The 19,711-nt window shown below is 43.9% G+C and overlaps 1 protein-coding gene across 3 annotated transcripts in view; it reads right to left on the reverse strand.

Moving 5' to 3' along the window:
* The window catches only part of foxp4 (forkhead box P4), a 403,429-nt gene that overhangs the window by 128,854 nt on the left and 254,864 nt on the right, over positions 1-19,711 (reverse strand). The window lies entirely within an intron of this gene.

The raw sequence follows: 19,711 nt of genomic DNA on the forward strand, positions 1-19,711 counted from the left end.
CCCAAAATGTTAACTATTTCTGCCTTGCCTGCTGAAATTTTCCAGCATCTGTGTTCAGTTTTTTTTTGTTTAATTTCCGATTTCCACCATCAACAGGGTTGTTTTTTTTTGTTCATTCATTCATTCATCCTGAGGATACCCATCTGTCGGTGAAGGTTCAAACAGCGCTAGTTAGAAAACATCCCTCTCCAGGGTCAGAATAAAGCAGGGACCAGGGTAGGGCTATGGAAATGCCGGGAAGCCACTTTCTGTACTACATTGACGACTGCATTGGTATTGCTTCCTGCATCCATGATGAGCTTGTCAATTTCATCGACTTTGCCTCCAACTTCTACACTGCCCTTAGATTCAATTGGACCCGTTCTGACACCTCTGCCCCTTCCTCAATCTCTCTGTCTCCATCTCTGGAGACAAACTTTCTACCTACAGCTTTTATAAAACTGCCAATTCCCACAATATCTTGTCTATACCTCTTCCCACCCTGTCTTCTGCAAAAACACCAATCACTGTTCTCAGTTCCTTCATCCACAGCTTATCTGTTCCTGAGATGAGACTTTCCTTTCGGGGACTCCAGATACATCCTCCTTCAACGGAAGAGGTTTACTTTTCTCCACTACTGATGCTGCCCTCACCTGTGCCTCCTCCATTTCCCATCCGTACTCACCCCACCTTCCCACCTAGTTAACAAGGACAGTGTTCCTCTTGCCCTCACCTACCATGCCATTTTCCTCCACATCCAACACATCATTCTCTGTGATTGCCACCACCTTCAGCCGGATCCTACCAACAAACATATCTTTTTCTCCATTTTCCACTGGGATTCCTTTTCCAATTCATCCCTCCCCTCCCGACTAATCTCCCTGCTGGCACATAGCCCAGCGAGCAACCGAAATGCTGCACCTACTCATTCACCTCCTCCCTCACCTCCATTCAGGGGCCCAAATTGTCCTTCCAGGAGAGGCAATAATTCACCTACAGATCTGCTGGGCTGTCCATTGTATCCAAATGTGGCCGCCTCTACATTGTCAAGCCCATCCCCTCCGTCCACCAAAAGCAGAATTTCCCAGTGGCCAAACATTTTAATTCCTGTCCCATTTGGGCATGTTGGTCCATGGCCTGCTCTTTCATCATGATGAGGCCATTCTCGGTGTGAAGGAGTAACATCCTATACAGTATTCTGTTTATGTATCCTCCAACCTGATGGCAGGAGCATAATCTCTCCGGTAATTTTTTTTACCCTCCTTCTTCCCTCTTCTTCTGCTTCCCAATCTGGCCTCTTACCTCTTCTCCTCACCTGCCTTTCACCACCACCCCCCCCCCCCCGCCGTGCAACTCCTTCTTCCCTTTCTCCCATGGTCCACTCTCCTCTCCTGCAAGATTCCTTCTTCTCCAGCCCTTTAACTTTCCCACCCATCTGGCCTCACCTATCACCTTCTCGCTCGTCCTCCTCCCCCCCCCCCTCACCCTCCACCTTTTCATTCTGACGTCTCCCCCCTTCTCTTCCAGTCCTGATGAGGGACTCGGCCAGAAACGTCGCCCGTTTATTCACTTCCATTCTGTAGATGATACCCGCCCCGCTGGGGTGCTCCAGCATTTTGTGTGTGTTACGAGCAACACACACACACAAAGCAAAAAGCAGCGATGGCGCGGGCACCATGTGCCCTTCTCCAATCCTGCTTGCCCCACACCAGTGGGCCCTCTGTATCGCTGAACTACTTCAGCTGGTTTTACACCCCAGGGCGCGTTCTGTGACTGGCTGGCAACTGTGCATGTGTCATCTTGCGCATCGCGTCAGTTTGAAAGTGCCGGCCTGTAGTTCGCCCTTTCTGCCTGTAACACGGTGTCAAGCACAGCTCCGGAGAGAAAATAAACCTCGAATGGCTTCCTTCCATGCCGAGTCCACGAATGAAATGACTCTCGGCAGAAACAGAACAGGAGCTTGACGCGAAAACGTAGTTTGGCCACCGGAGAGTGTTCTTTTTTTTCCTCTCTGGGATGGGAAGAGTCACTTTCTGTGGCTTCAGATGTCGTGGGTAACTGAAACGTTCGGTCCTGCGCCACTAGAGGACGGACTAACATCAATCTGTGACAGTGCCAACATGAAAGCAGGTCAGAGATACAGCAACACACACACAAGCTCTTTCGCAAGGTGACATCAATCTGTTCCCACCCCCTTTCTCATGGTCAAAATCAAAATTAGCTGTTGTGTGCGCGTAATCTAAACTTGAAACAAAACGGCGTATTTGCCGAGTCTTCTCTTCTTTGCAAGTCATTCCATTAACTTTGAAAGCCTGTTTACAATGAGTCTTCAGTTCACCGTCTGGATAGTATCCGAAATCAAAAGTAAACAGTATCTGGCTGTTGCTCAGTGGGTAGCACCCACGACTCTGAGCCAAAAGGTCGTGAGTTCAAATTTCATTTCGTATTCGTGATCCGGGCCCATTACAGTATTGAAGCTTTGCAGCAGTTGTTGATATGTTAAGTTGAAGCTTTGCCGGCCTTCTCCATGAGGACCCTAACGCTATTTAAGAGCAATAGAGTTGAGTTCCCCGTCTCCAGGGCAATAGATACACTCAGTGGCCACTTTATTAGGTACAGGAGATATTTTCGTGGTCTTTTGCTGCTGTAGCCCATCCACTTCGAGGTTCGACGTGCGTTCAGAGATGCTCTTCTGCACACCACTGTTGTAACGTGCGGTTATTTGACATATTTTCACCTTCCTGTCAGCTTGAACCAGTCTGGCCATTCTCCTCTGACCTCTCTCATTAGCGAGGTGTTTTTTGCCCACAGAACCGCGCTGATCGGGGGCTTTTTTTTTGTTGTCTCTCGTGCCATTGGCTGGAAACTCTTGGAGGCTTGTGTGTGAAAATCCCGGGAAAATCAGCAGTTTCCGAGCCACTTAAACCATCCTGTTTGGCACCAACAATCATTCCACAGTCAAAGTCACTCAGATCACATTTGTTCCAATTCTGATGTTTTGTCTGAACAACAACTGAACTTCTCGCCCACGTCTGTATCTTTTTAGGGATTGAATTGCTGCCAGCTGATTTGCTGATTTCGGTGTTTGCATCAATAAGCAGGTGAACCGGTGTACTTAACCCAGTGTAGATCCCTGTTACCAGGGTAATATGTAGATATATCCCCTGGCTGGAGCAGGTTATCTCCACAGCTATCCTGAGAGTTTACTGGTTATGAGCAGATTACTTTGCAGCCCACTTTACAAACGTGATCACACTACAAAGATACCTCATTGTTAAAATTGATATCCTGAAGTTGCATTATAACTTTGATCAATACTTCCAACAGAGAAGTCTGGTCTAATTCGATTTTGCCCTTGGATTTAAGTTTGGAGAACCATTCTCCTTATGAGGCAATCCACTTTAAACTCGATGGACACAAAGGTTGGTACTGAGTTTGTTCATTTCATTCCTGGTAACAACTGCATGCAACAATAGGTTGAATGTCACTGAATTTGAGAGGAGGAACATCATGTTGGTAGAGGCATTCCACTTTCACATTGATTTGATATAACTGACCTCATATCTCTGAGAGAAACTTTGCTCAGGACAGGCCCAAGCCCAGATATCACAGGAGGAGGGTTGAGCATGGGGCTAGCAACCACAAGCACATAAAACCCAGAGCTACGATCCAAGGACCTCATCCTTAGGAGAGGAAGGATACATATGAAGATGGGCTACATCTGGGGATAACTTGCAAGACTGGTCCCATGACAGAAGACTCTGGTGAGTTTCTGTCAGCGGGTTTGCCCCAGTATAGGTGTTGGTCTTAAGAAGAGGAAGACACCTCCTATAAGAGCTAATTGATGGTCTTTCAAAGATTAACTCTCTTTAATAGGGCTGATTATATAAAGAAGGCATCTATCCAATAGGGCCCCTTTGAAAGGTATCTTGTTGGAGAGACCTTCTGTGAAAGGGATCCAATTGGAAATGCCTTCTTTGAAAAATACTTCTCCAATAAATTCATTTGGGGTCCATCCAACAGAGCTCTTTTCGAAGATGCTGTCTCTCTAGTAAGGGATCCCTATGGAGAAATCTTCTTCGGAGGTGGCAGTTGAAGAAAGGGGTCTGATTGGAGCCACCTTCTTTTAAAATTAGATTTCTTGACCAGATGCCCTTAGGGTACATTCAGATGAGCTCCTTTCAAAGAATATTGCCTAATCAAGCCCTTTAATTTCAGTTGGATACTGAAGCAACTATTTAAGTTACACTCAAAAGATGCCACTCAATTACTTTCTGACCTTTATTACTGTACTGTTGTCAACTTAATATAACAAAACCTCCTGGATAGACGATGAATGTGTAACTCAGATGTTCCACTTTCTTCTTCTGGTTTCTTTTAGTGTGTTTTAATATAAATATTTATTTCATATCCCTGCAGGTTACACATGCCAAATCCTCAGCAAATTCACCACAAGCCACATATCGACTCATATCCTGCCTGGGTCAGGCATCATGCAGTACAGCTATGCAAATCTGTGCCAATCTGCATTCCATCCTTTCAAAAGTTTTCTTCTCTTCAATGCTTGTTTCATCAGAGCAGGAAGTAAAAGCATCTTTTTAAAAGAAACAAAACATACTTCAATCTATTACGAACAAAATGATGTGTGTTGGATGATATCGATTTCACTGTGTGTGGAATTAATTTTCCTGCCATCCTGTCAACTCAGTGCTGAGTGAGATATCCTGGTTAGGCTGGTGGAACTCTTGCTTCTGATTGTGAGCATTGTGGGTTCAAGTCTCAAGTGCAGACTTGACTCCCACATCACTACATGACAGAACTTTCAGAAGTCCTCTATGGTGTGTAAAACACTATTTCAAATGTCCTGATATTGTGAAGAATGTTTTCTTTCTTTCTCACGCTGACATTTTAGCAGGTGTGCCTTGTTGGAATAGGTATTAACTGAAACCAATGATCATTTGGATTGATTGAATGGATTTTAGTGTGGCTGTATGCTCAGCAGCCACTTCATTTCAGGAATGAAATCTGATGTGCTCTTCTGCTGCTGTAGTCCATCCATTTCAAGGTCTGATGCATTGTGTGTTCAGAGATGCTGTTCTGCACAGCACTGTTGTAACAGGTCTTTTGCCTTCTGGTCATATAGGAGAATGTGGTTGAGAGGGAAATGGATCAGCCATGATGAAATAGTGGAGCAGACTCAATGGGCAAATGCCCTAATTCTGCTCCTATGTCTTATGGTGTGGTTAGTTAAGTTGCTGTCACCTTTCTGTCATGTTGAACCAGTCTGGCCATCACTGTTCTCTCTAAGCTGCATGGGCATGCAGCCACACAATAACCCAAATGCTGCCACGTACATAGCCTTCATTGCCGCACAGCTGGAATGTTCTTTTATATAATGTTTCATTAAATTGTGGCGTTGTTTTTGGGCAGTGCAAAAATGTCCTTCTCAGACCAATGGCTGGTCCATGCAGTGAAAAAAAATAAACTGAATGTTGCTGGCTGTCCTCCTCTGATCTCCCTCATTACCAGACATTTTCGCCCACAGAACTGGATTTTTTTTCCTGTTTTTTGTTTGCACCATTCTTGTATACTCTAGAGACCGCTGTGTGTGAAAATCCCAGGAGATCAGCAGTTTCTGAGATTCTCAAACTACCCCATCTGCACCAACAATCATTCTAAGGTTAAAGTCAAACTTCTTCCCCATTCTGATGTTTGGTCTGAGCCGCAGCTGAACCTCTTGACAGTGTCTACGTGCTTTTATGCACAAGTTTCTGCCACGTGATTGGCTGATTAGATATTTGCATTTATTTATATATTTATTGTGATACAAGGAGAGAAGACCCTTCCATTCCTTTGCACCACACTGGCCCAGCAACCCCCAAATACAATTAACTCTAAAATGATGGGGGGGGGCAATTTACAGTGACCAATTGCCTGGTATGCCTTTGGACTGTGGGAGGAATGAAGAAACAGGTGAATAGGTGTGCCTATTGTATGTACAATAGGTGTGTATGTACACATGAAGGGGAGTGGGCTGGTGAGGTAGAGAGAAGTAATGAGGCTGCCATTCTGTGGCTCCTAGATCAGAAGTCCAACCTGCTCCTATTTTTTTTTGCTTTCTTTTACTGAGTGCCATTCAGTTCTCCACCGGAGCCACCATTCCATATCCCTAAGAGGATTACTCACAGATGGGAGGTAACAGTGCTCTCATGGGTACTCAGTGATCCTCTCCCCCCGCAGTACATTGGAGGCAAATCCCATTGCACGAAGAACCAAGACAAACAGAACCATTTATATTAGAATAATGATATTGGAATTGGCCATCTGAAAGCAGAGTAGGAGAAGGACGTACAGGGGAGAACATAGCAAAAAGGAGGAAAGACATGGGGAACACTCTTCGCTGTGGTATCCCTATAATTTCTTTGGGAATTCGGTGACATCCTATACTTTGATATAAATCTGTTTGTCTTCTGCTAAAAGTTACAACGGTAGGGTTAGGGACACTGATATCGGGAGAAAAGAGCAGCAAGACTGAGAGGGGGTTGGGAAAAAAGGAAAAGGGAATAAATACAGCAAAGGGATAAATGGGAAACAGGAGTTAAGGAATGCAGAGGACAGGAAGATTGAACTAAAATGTGCGATTAATATAACAACATGGGGAGAAGAGAGAGAGAGAAGCGGTATACTGAGGAGATAGAAAGTTAGAAAGAAGAGCTAGATTGCAGAGATGGAGAGAAGAGAGAGATAAAAAAGATATATATGAGAGAGAGAATGGGAATAGAAGGGACAGATGGACCGCTGGTAACTGCAGCAAAATAACAGAAAAAGACAGCTACGGCGATGTGAGTGAGAAGAAATCGCATTTGAGATAATTTTAGAAAGAAGAATTAGTCGGTGGAGTTGTAGGAAGTTGTTTGTGGCAATGTGTTATGCGTGCGTACCTGTCTAAATGCAAATGCGGCGTGTGTTTGTGCACACCTGCCCGTGCCTATCAACGCCTGCGAGGCCGGGCTGCTTTTGTTTTTTTTTCGCAACGCCAACTTTGAATGGGGGCCAGTGCCAGGAGCCGGAGAACGAGCTACAGCTTGCGGAATACACGGACAAGCGCGGAGAGAGTGCAGAAGAGGGAGAAGATCTTGTAAATGTGAGCAGCCCATAAACACAGCGAACAAGGCAGGAACTGGAACAAATTGGTACATTGGCAGCAACAGTAGCGTCGCGTTAATTTGCCTTCACTGCTAGTCTGCCTGAGAACTAAATGAAAGCATATAATTAATTGCTCTCCTGCTTCCCATTTTCCACTGACAACCCATAAATTTTATTTTATACACACTTTCATTGACATTTTCAAGTTTCAGGCATAATAATTACCAGAATATAACACCTTCATTTTGCGGTAGCAGTAACTGGCTGATTGACGAGTAAGTTGAATAAGGTGCAGTAAAAAGGTTGATGGCATTAATTGCTCCTATAATCTAATATCGCAAAAGGCAGGAGAGGGGGAAGAGAGAGCGAGAGAAAAGTGACACGCAGTTCGAGTCTCCGCAATCCGACACCACGTTTCCACAAAAACACTGAAACAAAGCGCAACCGTCCTCCTCTCAAAATAACTGTGTGGCTTGATCATTGCCACGCAGTGAGACCTACTGCTCGGGAATCGGCTGTTCCGTCTCCAGATGCTTTGTTCATTTTACAGTCAACGGTTTGGCCATGAATATCTCGACTTTACTCGGACCTAATTAGCAAACTGGGACCCCAGTCTGTTTCCTTTCGCTCTGACGGACGATGTGGAGTCGCTATCTCCAGTCTAGTCCTAGGCGCTTTGATTCAGCCAGCTAACTCGGTTAGCCGAGCTCTCTCAGAACACCCCCGCCCACTTGCACTCACCACCACCCAAACGCCATCCCGAATCATTTTAAAAGCAGAGGAGATTCGGAATGTTGAAGGAAAACCAAAAAGAAGAATCCCAGGTGGTTTCCCCGCCCAGTGTCTAGCACTTGAATCTTAGATTTCCGGGGATTCCAGAACAACCTTGATAGGTTGGTAAACTCTAGCTGATGCAGTAGTTGGCACAGCCACTATGCCCAGAGTGAATTAAACTCAGGAAAACCAAAACTCCGTCACATAACCTCCGGGTGTGTGTTCTCTGAGGTTTGTCGCCTTGTACCCCAGATTAAGTCCCTTGGCCATCAACAAGTTGCGAAGAGGGCAGGATTATGATGTCTAGAAGCCCCTCCGAATATATGGATTCGGGGTCGGCTTCGACAACCACCTGTCATTTGGAGAGACCGCACTCGGCTGGAGCCATCACACTGCCATTCAATCACCAGCCTGCGAGAAGGGCGGGCAAGTACAAAGACGAGCTCAGCCTTGGCACTGAAGCTCACGAACTTCACACAGGAAGAACCGCCAACAGGGCCGACATTAATGGGGCCACATCTTCAATCAACATCGGGCAAACAACAAAGGAAAGAGGGCGATGCGGGGCGCAAAAGAGTCATTCAGTGCAGTGTGTTATCTCCTTTTGAGTCACTGAAGTCCATGGACATTGGCGAGTGTGTGGCCACCTGCGCGTGTTAATCACTGAAGACGTGAGTTATCTGGAAGTAAGTTAGAGGAATGCACGCAGGCCTGTGGGAATGAAAACACCATTGGTGAGAGTCACGGTGGGCAGGAGCACATGGCGCAGGTATTTGCAAGCGACTACAAGTGTTTGAAAGTGATGACAGGAACACAGGAGGGATGAGCATGTGATACAGGGTTGGCAGTTCCAATACATTTATGAATCGTATCACAGTGACTATACTTATACATGAGAAAGTCTACAGATGCTGGAAATCCAAAGCAACACACAGAAAATGCTGGAAGAGCTCAGCAGATCATTCAGAATGTATGAAAATGAATAGACAGTCGACGTTTCGGGCCGATACCCTTCTTCAGGACTGAGGAGGGGTGAGGATGCCAGAATCACGACTAAACTTGTAGAGATGAAAGGGCAAGCAATTTCAGACAGAACTGAATTGAGGTGATACTTATCTCAGAAAGAATTTCACAGGTTCGCCTCTTTATCACAGAAGGTAGATGACACTAGATTACTAAACATTTACAAGACGGGGTTGTGCTTTCAGGACTAGGACTGGGTACTGTTCTTAGACCATTTAGCCCTCCAAGGAAATCAAAAGATGCGGAGAGAAAGGAAACACCCATTTCCAATATTCCTACTCTAATTCCAGTATATACTCCCCATGTTCCCATCGCCTCCCCTCAGATTCTACCACTCGCCTGCACACTAGGGGCAATTTACACTGGCCCATTAACCTACCGATTCGCACGTTTCTCAGATGCGGAAGAAACGAGAACGTGCAGATTCTACAAAGAGGTCACCCGCGGTCCTGGCAGCCCAGGTCACAGGAGCTGTGGGCTGAGAAATCCACTAGCTGCGCCGCTGTATTGTTCCCCCCCCCCCCTCCAAGTTCTGGGTGATCTTGACAAACGGCAATTCTGACCGGGTTGGGAAATGAGCCAATTTACCCACAGAGTCCCCAAAACAATTCTGCACGTGACAACGCATCTTGCAGTGACGAATGACAATTCGCTATTAGAATAATCCGATAAAACCAGCAGCTAATTCGCGAGCAAGACGCACCTACGAACAACCCCTCATCGCGACCACACTGAAGCGTCAAGAATCTAAGGCGGGAATTCAAAGCTTTTTGATTAGTCTGACACAGAGCACATGGGGAACCACAGACCTTTCCGGTCTAGGGGCACACTAGGCTGCAGATACTGGAACTCAGTGGGTCGAGTAGCGTATGTGTGGAGGGGAACTCTAACTGTCGACGTTTCAAGTCGAAACCCTGCACCGGGATTTTTTTTTCTCTTCCATACACCAGAGGGGAGATAGAGCGATCAGTAACGATGAAAGCTCTTAGCGCGATTTTACTATGCAGCTAATATATAAAGGCTCAAAAAGTTCCTGCAAAACCCCGACCTTCCGGGGTTGCAAGTTTCCCCGTTAAGCAGGAATTTACAGTCTAAATTCTGCCGCTGTCACGTTGACAGAATTTTTGCTGATGCCTGATCTCGGCACCTATTATCATCTATTTCGCCATTAAAAAAATAATCTCTCAGAATATTATCCGCACAAAGCCTCTCCCGCCATTAAACCTGTCAATTAAACCCCCTGTTAATGGAGCCACAACTTCCAACTGGATTAGTCGCTTTTAGCAATTTAGCAGCTATCTGAAGCGATCTTAGAAACTAATGCTCCGTTTCAAGGGACGTTAAAAGGTCGAACTTTCGAAACCTCACTGGCTAAATTGGTAAATACACACCGTAGCCACAATCCTCCCACAAATGAGTTTGGGTATTAGCAGAGACCTCCGTCCGTTCGGTGGAGAGTGTGACTGGTGAAATCACTTTCCCGTTATCTCTGCAGTTATACAAATAAAGTGATGTCGGGCTGGGCTCAGTCAAATCCACATCTACGTAGCATGGGTAAGTGTTGGTGGGATATTGAACTACGAAGGGCACCGCAACTAAATTTAATCTAATCTTCCCTAGGCGTCTACAGACGTAGAATATCTCGCAGCAGTGAGTTCACAGTAATTAATAGCGAGAATCCCGATCTGTTTTCATCTCCTTACCAAACTCCCGGGTATCAAATTTGTGAGTTTGCCTAGATGACGTGACTCGACGCAGTGGAACCAATACGGGTTAGGACCGATGGTGTGGAGTAATCGATTTTCCTGGACCCACCGTTCATAGCAACGTAAAAACGGGAATTACAAGTTTTATTCCATGTTTTGAAAGAGGGAAAATACACATGGGAGAAAATATAGGGAATGGGGTTGGATGGGGGGGAAGGGGAGGGAGTGTTCATCATCGAATGACTGTGCCATCGGAAACTAGGAGAATGAGTGAGCAAAGTGGATTCCTGTAGGTGAGACACAGTTGAGAGAGGTTTGGATAAGTACAAGAATGGGCGAGATTGGGAAGGATATGGTCCGGGCGCAGGTATGTGGGTCCAGGCGGCAGACCAGGTCGGCCTGAACTAGATGGGCCTAAGGGCCTGTTTCTGTTGTACTCCAGTATTCTACATCTATAGAAACCGACGGGTGCCTACAGAATCAGAGTAGATAATTCTTCCCCTCCCGTTCCTTCATAACTGTGCCCCTCTACCTGTCTTCTGCGTCTTAGAGAGAGCCCACCCGCTTTCTCCGTGCCCCCAAGAGAGTAGTGACTGTTCGCTCATTTATCTTTACAGAGAGGTTGATTATTACGGTATACTTTTACCTTGCATGACCTGACAGTGTTGTGTTGGCCTTCCCCATGCACCAATAATGTCCCGCTGCATCGCGAAAACACCAAAGGGAATAAATAACTAATTCTGAACAAACATTCGTTCTCATTGTAAAATGCATAATTAAAATGAGAGGTAATTACCGAGTACTCATTAAAACAATGCTAATTAAGCTACATGAGTGGCCTTTATTCAATTAACACACACAACAAACAGTGTTTCCAAACCACTTAGCATATACACTATTAGATTATTGTCGCATATTCTTCTCATTTATATTCTCTTTAGCTAATCCCAGGACCATTATTGAAACAAAGCGCGTGGCTGGGGGAACAGCAAGTCTCGGAAACAGCTTCGCAGCGAGCTCAAAGCTAAAGGACGGACAAGAATGGGACTGAGCATTTCAAATTGGACTCTAATGAGAAGACATCCGCGCTGCCTCTGAAGACTTTGTAAGAGTCATTAAGATGCTTGTGGCGTGGCCGGAGTCACTGACGAGGTTTCTTTAATTGACAGAGGTCAAACTCAATACTGCGCAGAAGAAAAGCGAGAGCTAAAATAGATTTACAAAGCTGTGCCGTGTGGCGCGCTGTAAAACTGAGTAATTACAATGATTGTTTGAAGAGCCTCTGAAAACTGATTTAATAAAAAAAAGAGGAAAGAAAGTTGGAACAATGTCCCAGCGGCGCACGCGGATGCAAAAATGCTGTGTCTTCCCTTGCTGGAGGGATGATAGACATACCCATTACACAAGGGGTTGAAAACAAGATAACAGCCACATTCCACACCCATGCTCCCCCCACCCACTCACACACCCAGCAACTTCCAACCTTCATCTTATTGTCTTGTCGATGAGCTCACAGTCGGGAAATCCATGGCTCTTTTCTTCCCTTGAGGCAAAATTGCAGCTAGAGTCGCGGTCGGCTATGATGCACGAAGTTGGTCGGGGTTACTCGAATTCAGTCTCCTATTTCCTCTCCCGCCAATCTATCTGGCATTCACACACCCTGGGCTCACGATGTGAACCTTTGCCCCTCAATGGGTGCTTGGCATTTGTCCCTTACGGGTCTGAAGCCCTACTCCACACGCACTGAATTTTGCTCTGTTTCTGCTCGACACAAGATATAGAAAAAGGATAGGCCATTTGGCCCCTTAAGCCTGCCCCTCTGTTCTGTTTTGCTCCTTCCCAGCATAAATCTCATATCCCTTAATTTCCAATCAAATATATCAATTTCCTTCTTAGATACACTGTGATTTCTTCAGAATAAGGAATTCAAAAAGTTTACCACCCTCTTAAGATATTTCAGACCATATCTGTTCTGAATGGCTCACCTCTCACTTTGAGGCCATATCTACCTTATTTCTAGATACACTAGAAGGAGAGACAACAACCATCCCTGCATCTCACCTGAAAAGTCTCTTATGAAACTTGAGTATTTCAATAAGATCATTAATTCTTCTGAAGAGAGTAGAGGCCCAATTTGCTTCATCTTTCCTCATACAACTGGTTTGCCTCTTCTAATGAACCTTCACTGAACTTCCTTTACCATAAGTATATCCACCCAATAGCAAGTAGGCCAGATCTGTAAATAATATTCTAGATGCAATCTCACAAGGTCAATACAAAATTGCAGCAGGTCACTATTTGGCTCATATCTTTTTGCAATAATGGCAACATACTAAGTTCTTCCTACGTGCATTTTTTTTTCAATAATTTAACGTCAATGATTTAGGTACAAGTGCTCTTAAGTCCCTTAACACCAATAACTGTCAGTCAGTCTCTGCAGAAAGTGCAGATGCAGGAAATCTGAAATAAAACAAAAGATGATAGAACACATAGGTCAGCTCACATCTGTGGAAAGACATATAGTTCATTATCTGAATCTGGAATCTTTCATCAGAACTATTTGTCCTCTCATTATAAAAGAAAAACTACTCTACCTTCCAACATTTAACCAACATTGATTATCTTATTTTTCTATATTATATTACATCTGGCATATCCTTATCCATTCATTTAACCTGCCTTCATCCCCTTGAGCCTCTCTACATCCAGCTGACAATCAATATCACCACCTAGCATTTTAACATGAGCAAACTTGGATATATTATGCTGATCCTTTCAAACAACTGAGTGATTGAGATTGTGAAGAACTGCAGCACTCCACTAGTCATAACTTTCCAACTTAACAATGACCAGTTCATTCCTATTCTATTTTCTGTTACCCAACCAATGAACATTCCAAGATAGAACATTACTTTCAGTACCATGCAGCTCATTTTATTTAATAATATTATGGGTGGCATGATATCAAACTTCTTCTGGAAGTACAAATATAAAACCATAAGACATAGGAGAAAAGTTAGGCATTTTTCCCTCTGAGACTGCTCTGCCATTGCAGCATAGTTAGTTTGTTATTCCTTTTCCTGCCTTCTCCTCATAACCTAATCAAGAAATTATTAACCTCTGCTTTAAATACTCCCAATGACTTGGCCTCCACAGCCATCTGTGGTAATGAATACCACAGATCCACCACCCTCTGACTAAATAAATACCTATTCATCTCAGTTCTAAAAGGAAGTCCTTATATTCTGAGACTCTGACCTCTGATTCTAGATTCTCTCACTACCGGAAACATTCTCTGTGGGTCAGCTCTATCTAGGCCCTTTCATATTAGGTAGGGTTCAATGAGATTCCCCCCTCAACCTTCTGGACCTATATAGAGCCATTAAATGCTCAGCATATGTTAATCATTTCATCCCCAGGAACACTGTTGCAAAACTCCTCTGGACACTCTCCAGTGTCAGCACATCCTTCCTCTGATACGCAGCCCAAAACTGCTCACAATACTCCAAATCTGGCCAACACCTTATAAAGCCATTGTTACTGCAAATTAGGTAGCTTGTCAACTATAACCTTCTTGCCCATGACAAACTCATGCTTTCACATGTGCCAAATATTTTTAGTTTCTCAAATAAATGTTCACTCCACGTAATTCTATTATTTTTGAAGAATCTTCTTCCCACTTGCTTAGTAATAGAATAACAAATTTCTCTTCTACTGATGTCAGGGTAACTGATCAATTGTTCTTTACTTCCTCCATTGCTCCCTCCTTTCTCAAACAGCAGTGGAACTTTTGTAACATGTCAATCTGCGGGAATCATTCTAAACCAGGCGTCCTAACCTTTTTTATGCCATGAACCAATACCATTAAGCAAGGAGTCCATGGACTCCAGGCTGGGAACCCCTGTTCTAAAACCTGTGGGATTTTGGAAGTGCTTCCTTTGAGTGTGTTGTATTTCCAGCGACCATATGCAAATTACTCTGCTGTGATCCTGCTAAATCAAGTTGGCATTAAGCAGCAATGGGAGTTGGAGCAGAGTGAAATGGTTGTCACCTCATTCATGGAAACAAAGCAGTTAGCACAATGCTTTCCAGAGCCAGCCGTAAAATCAGGGTTTAATTCCCTCTGCTGTTTGTAAGGAGGTTTTGCATTCTCACTGTGCTTGTGCGAGTTTCCTCCCGCATTGCAAAGATGTACGATTCAGGGTCAGTAAGCTGTGGGCTTGCTGTGTTGGTGCTGGAAGCATGTCATAGAGTTACAGAACACTACAGTACAACAGCAGGCCCTTCAGCCCATCTAGCCCATGTCAAACCATTAATCTGCCTAGTCCCATCGACCTGCACTCAGACCATATTCCTCCATATTCAAGAACAGCTTCTTCCCCTTTGCCATCTGATTTCAAAATGGACATTGATCCCATGATCACTACCTCACTACTTTTTTATTTCTGTTTTTTTTGCACCGCTTGTTTTAACTTAACTGTTTAGTAGACATATGTAACCGAATTACATTAAGCTGCCAATGTAACTCAGTTTTTATCTATATTTATTTATGATGTATTTCAATGTACTGCTGCCTTAAAGTTAACAAATTTCATTATATATGCTGGTGATATTACACCTGACTCAGATTCAGATTCCAATAGCCCTTCCATCTATGTACCCATCCAAATTTCTCTTAAATGTTGAAATGGAGCTTGTATGCATCTCTTGCACTGGCAGCTCAATCCACACTCTCACGAACCTCTGAGTGAGGAATTTTCCACTTATGTTACCCTTAAAAGTTTCACACTCCAACTTTAACACATGATCTCTAATTGTAGTCTCATTCAACTTCTGTGGAAAAAGCCTGCTTGCATTTACCTTACCTATACCCTTGTAATTTTGCATATACCTGTCAAATCCCACTCAATCTTCTATGTTTCAAGAAATAAAGTCCCAACCTATTCAACCTTTCCCTATAACTCAGGTCAAGTTCTGGGACAACATCCTTGTACATTTCCTCTGCATTCTTACAAATTTATTTCCATGTTTTCTGTAGTTAGGTGACCAAAACTGCACATAATACTCCAAATTTGGCTTCACTAACATACAATTTTAACATAACGTCTTAACTCCTATACTCAGTACATTGACTTATGAAGGCCAATGTGCAAAAAGCTTTCTTTTCGAGCCTTTCTATGAACAATGCCACTTTCAATGAATTAAGGATCTGTATCCTCAGATCCCTCCATTCTACTGCTCCCCACCATGTAAGACTTAACCTTGCTGGTCCTTCCAAAGTACAACACCTCAAACTTGTCTGCATTAAATTCCATCAGCCACTTTTTAGCCTATTTTTCCAGCTGGTCCAGATCCTGCCGCAAGCTTCAATAGTCTTCCTTGCTGTCCACTACACCCCCAATCTTGATGTCATCTGCATATTTGCTGATACGTTTACCATATTGTCATCCAGATCATTGATATAGATGACAAACAACAACAAGCCCAGTGCCATTCCTGCAACAAACTACTACTCACAGACTTACAATCATTGAGGCAACCATCTGCAGCCAATCTCTGACTTCTTCTCTGAAGTCAATGACTAATCCAGTTTACTACCTCATGTTGAATGCCAACTGACTGAACCTTCTTGAGCAAGCTCCCATGTGGGACCTTGTCAAAGGCCTTGCTAAGGTCCATGTACACAATATCCACTGACTTGCCTTCATCAACTTTCCTGAGGACTTCCTTGAAAAACTGTGTAAGGCTGGTTAGACACAACCCACCACACACAAAGCCATATTGATTATCATTCATCAGTCCCTATCTATTGGAATACTTATGTATCTGGTTTCTTAAAATACATGTCAGGCTCATCGGTTTATAACTTTCTGAATTATTTTTAGAGCATTTCTTAAACAACAGAACAACATCAGCTATCGTCCAGTCCTCCGGCATCACACCCATGGCTAAGGATGTTTTAAGTATCTCTGCTAGAGTCCCTGCAGTTTCTGCACTAGTCTCTCACAGGGTAGGATGCAACACCTTGTCAGGCCTTGGGGATTTATCCACCTTAATTTGCCTCAAGACAGCAGAAACCTCATCCTCTGTAATCTGTAATCCAAGATCTCACTGTTGCTTTGTCTCACTTCTGGAGACTCGGTGTCCTTCTCCTGAGTAAACACAGATGCAAAATAATCCATTTTAAATCTCCCCCATTTCTTTTGGCTCTACGCATAGATGACCACTCTGAACTTCCAGAGGACCAGTTTTGTCCCTTGCTATCGTTTTGCTCTATAGAAGCCCATAGGATTCTCTTTCACCTTGTCCGCTGGAGGCACCTCATCCTTCTTATAGCCCTCCTGACTTCCTTCTTAACTGGTGTCTTGCCTTTCTTAGTCTCAAGTACTTCAAGTGTTCCTAGCTGCTGAGCACCTCCTTTCCTAACCAGGGCCACAATATCTCTCAAAAACCATGGTTCCCTAAAACTGTTATCCTTGCCCTTTATTCTGACTGTAATCTCAAAATCTCACTTTTGAAGGCCTCCCACATACTAAGTACACCATTGCCAGAAAACAACCTGTCCCATATTTTTCCGGATCCTTTCTGATACCTCCAAAATTGGCCTTTTTCCAATTTAGAATTTCAACCCAAAGACTAGACCTACCTTTAACCATAAATACTTTGAAACTAATGGCATCATGATCACTCGATGCAAAGTGTTCTCCACACAAACTGTTGTCACAGTCCTGTCTCATTCCCTAATAGGAATCATGGTAACACCTAAGGGTTGCCCCAGCTCAGCCTGGACACAAGCAACATGTTTCACTGTACGATTCCATGTACATGTGACAAATAAAACTAATCATTATCTTTATTCTCCCATTTTTTTCAATAATTTGACATTAAAGTTTGTGCAGACTGGTCTTCCTGGATCTCCCATCACCCATACTAATTGAAATATTTTACAGCCTGGTGTGTGGAAAACAAACTATAACAATTGTCCCTGGATGCTGAAACATCAACCTTCTTGAATGGCATCAAGTTCATGATCCGAGCAGCTGCGATTCCTGCTTTCCTATACGGTTTGAAAGCCCGAATTATTAAGATTATAAGACAAAGGAGAAGAATTCGGCCAATTGGCCCATTGACTCTGCTCTGTCATTCCATCATGGCTGATTTATTATCACTCTCAAACCCATTTTCATGCCTTCTGCTTGTAGCCTTTGATGCCCTTACTAATCAAGAATCTATCAAACTCTGTTTTAAATATATCCAAAGACCTGGCAATGAATTCCACAGGTTCACCACCATCTGGCTAACAAAATCCCCCTTATTCTGTTACTTTGGGATGTCCTTATCCTCTCTCCCTAGACACTCCCACTAAAAGAAACATCCTCTCCACATCCACTATATCTAGGCCCTTCAATAGTCATGGGTTTCAATGAGATCACCCCGCCCCATTGTTCTAAACTCCAATGAGTACAGGCCGAGAGCTAACAAATACTCCTCATATGTTTGTCATTATTATGTACCATGTCGTACGACATAGGCAATCATAGTAATCATGATTGATCCTGATAAATTCTACAGAAGTGGTTTGCTATTGCCTTCTTCTGGGCAGTGGCCTTTCAAGACAGATGACACCAGCTATTACCAATACTCGTCGGAGACTGCTTGCCTGGTGTCAGTGATTCAGTGATCACATAATCAGCGCTTGTGATAGACATCAGCTGCTCCTACAACCTGCTCCCATTGATTCACCTGACCCTGATTGGAGGGTGGGGGGGGGGGCGCTAAGCAGGTGCTACACTTGCCCAAGGGTGACCTGCAGGCTAGAGGAGGGAAGGAGTGCCTTACATCTCCTTTGCTAGAGATGTATCTCCACCCTGTCATCCCCCCACCCACCCCACCCCCGACTTTCTTGTGTTAACCATTTCATTCCCAGGATCATTCTCATGAACCTCCTCAGGACCCTCTTCAATGCCTGCACATAATTTCTTAGATAAGGGGCACCAAACTGAGCAAATACTCCAGGTGCAGTCTGACCAACGCCTTATAAAGCCTCCACATAACATGCTTGCATTTATATTCTCGTCCTCTCAAAATGAATACTGTCATTGTATTCAGGTTCAAGTTCAACCATACATATGAATACAGCCAAATGAGACAATGTTCCTCCAGGGTCCAAGTGCAGAACATTTTACCCACAGTCACACACAGCACAACACACATATAGCACATGGAATTATGATCACAGAAAAACAAACAGAAACAAAAAATTATATAGCCCAAGTCCTTGAGTGTTATGGCCTCAGGATCGATGGTACATGGGATGTTGTACCTGAGCCATGTTTCTGTAAGAACAAGTACACGGAAGTGACTCAACTTGCTGCAGGTCAGATTTTTGGCACAAACTTGTTGGGCTGAAGGGCCTGTATCTATGCTATGTTTCTCAATGAATCAAAATGCAACCAAGGCCAAGAAAGCAAAATCAGTAAAGAAAAGGAGCTGGTTTGACAATGGCAGGCTACATGCCCAACTCCATACTCCCAAAACAAACACTCTGATCTGCCAAGTGGGAAGAAATTTCTTGAGGGACCACGAAATACTTCAAGGTTCTTTGATTCTTCTTGAAAAATTAATGTAACCGGCACTGAGACAGAATGGAGAAGGAGCACCTCAGACATGCTGAACTAATTTTTTACATTGGGAGCAGATGATGGAGAGAGTACATTTCAAAGGATCCACACACTTAACCTCAACCAGTGCCTCTTGAGTCACCTGCATTACAGACAGCAGATCCCATACAGGAGTCTTAGCCAACTCAGGACCCACAGAATTGTAGTGGAAGCAACTGATCCTCAATCGAGGGCTTATCAAAGCCAAAGAAGCACCATCTTCCTCAGTAATAAATATCCTAACACCACTCTACTCTGTCTTGGTCCAGTGCATGTGAAAGTATGGCAGTCAATGGGTACCGAACATTCGATGGTGCAGCACTGGCCTGCGATCCAAATATGAGCCTGACTTGAAACCAAGTCCATTACACAATATTCTGTTAAACATATGAGCTCACACATAACCATCCTCTGGCTATCCTT

The sequence above is a fragment of the Hypanus sabinus genome, chromosome 25 (genome assembly GCF_030144855.1).
Source record: "Hypanus sabinus isolate sHypSab1 chromosome 25, sHypSab1.hap1, whole genome shotgun sequence".
Lineage (NCBI taxonomy): Eukaryota > Metazoa > Chordata > Chondrichthyes > Myliobatiformes > Dasyatidae > Hypanus > Hypanus sabinus.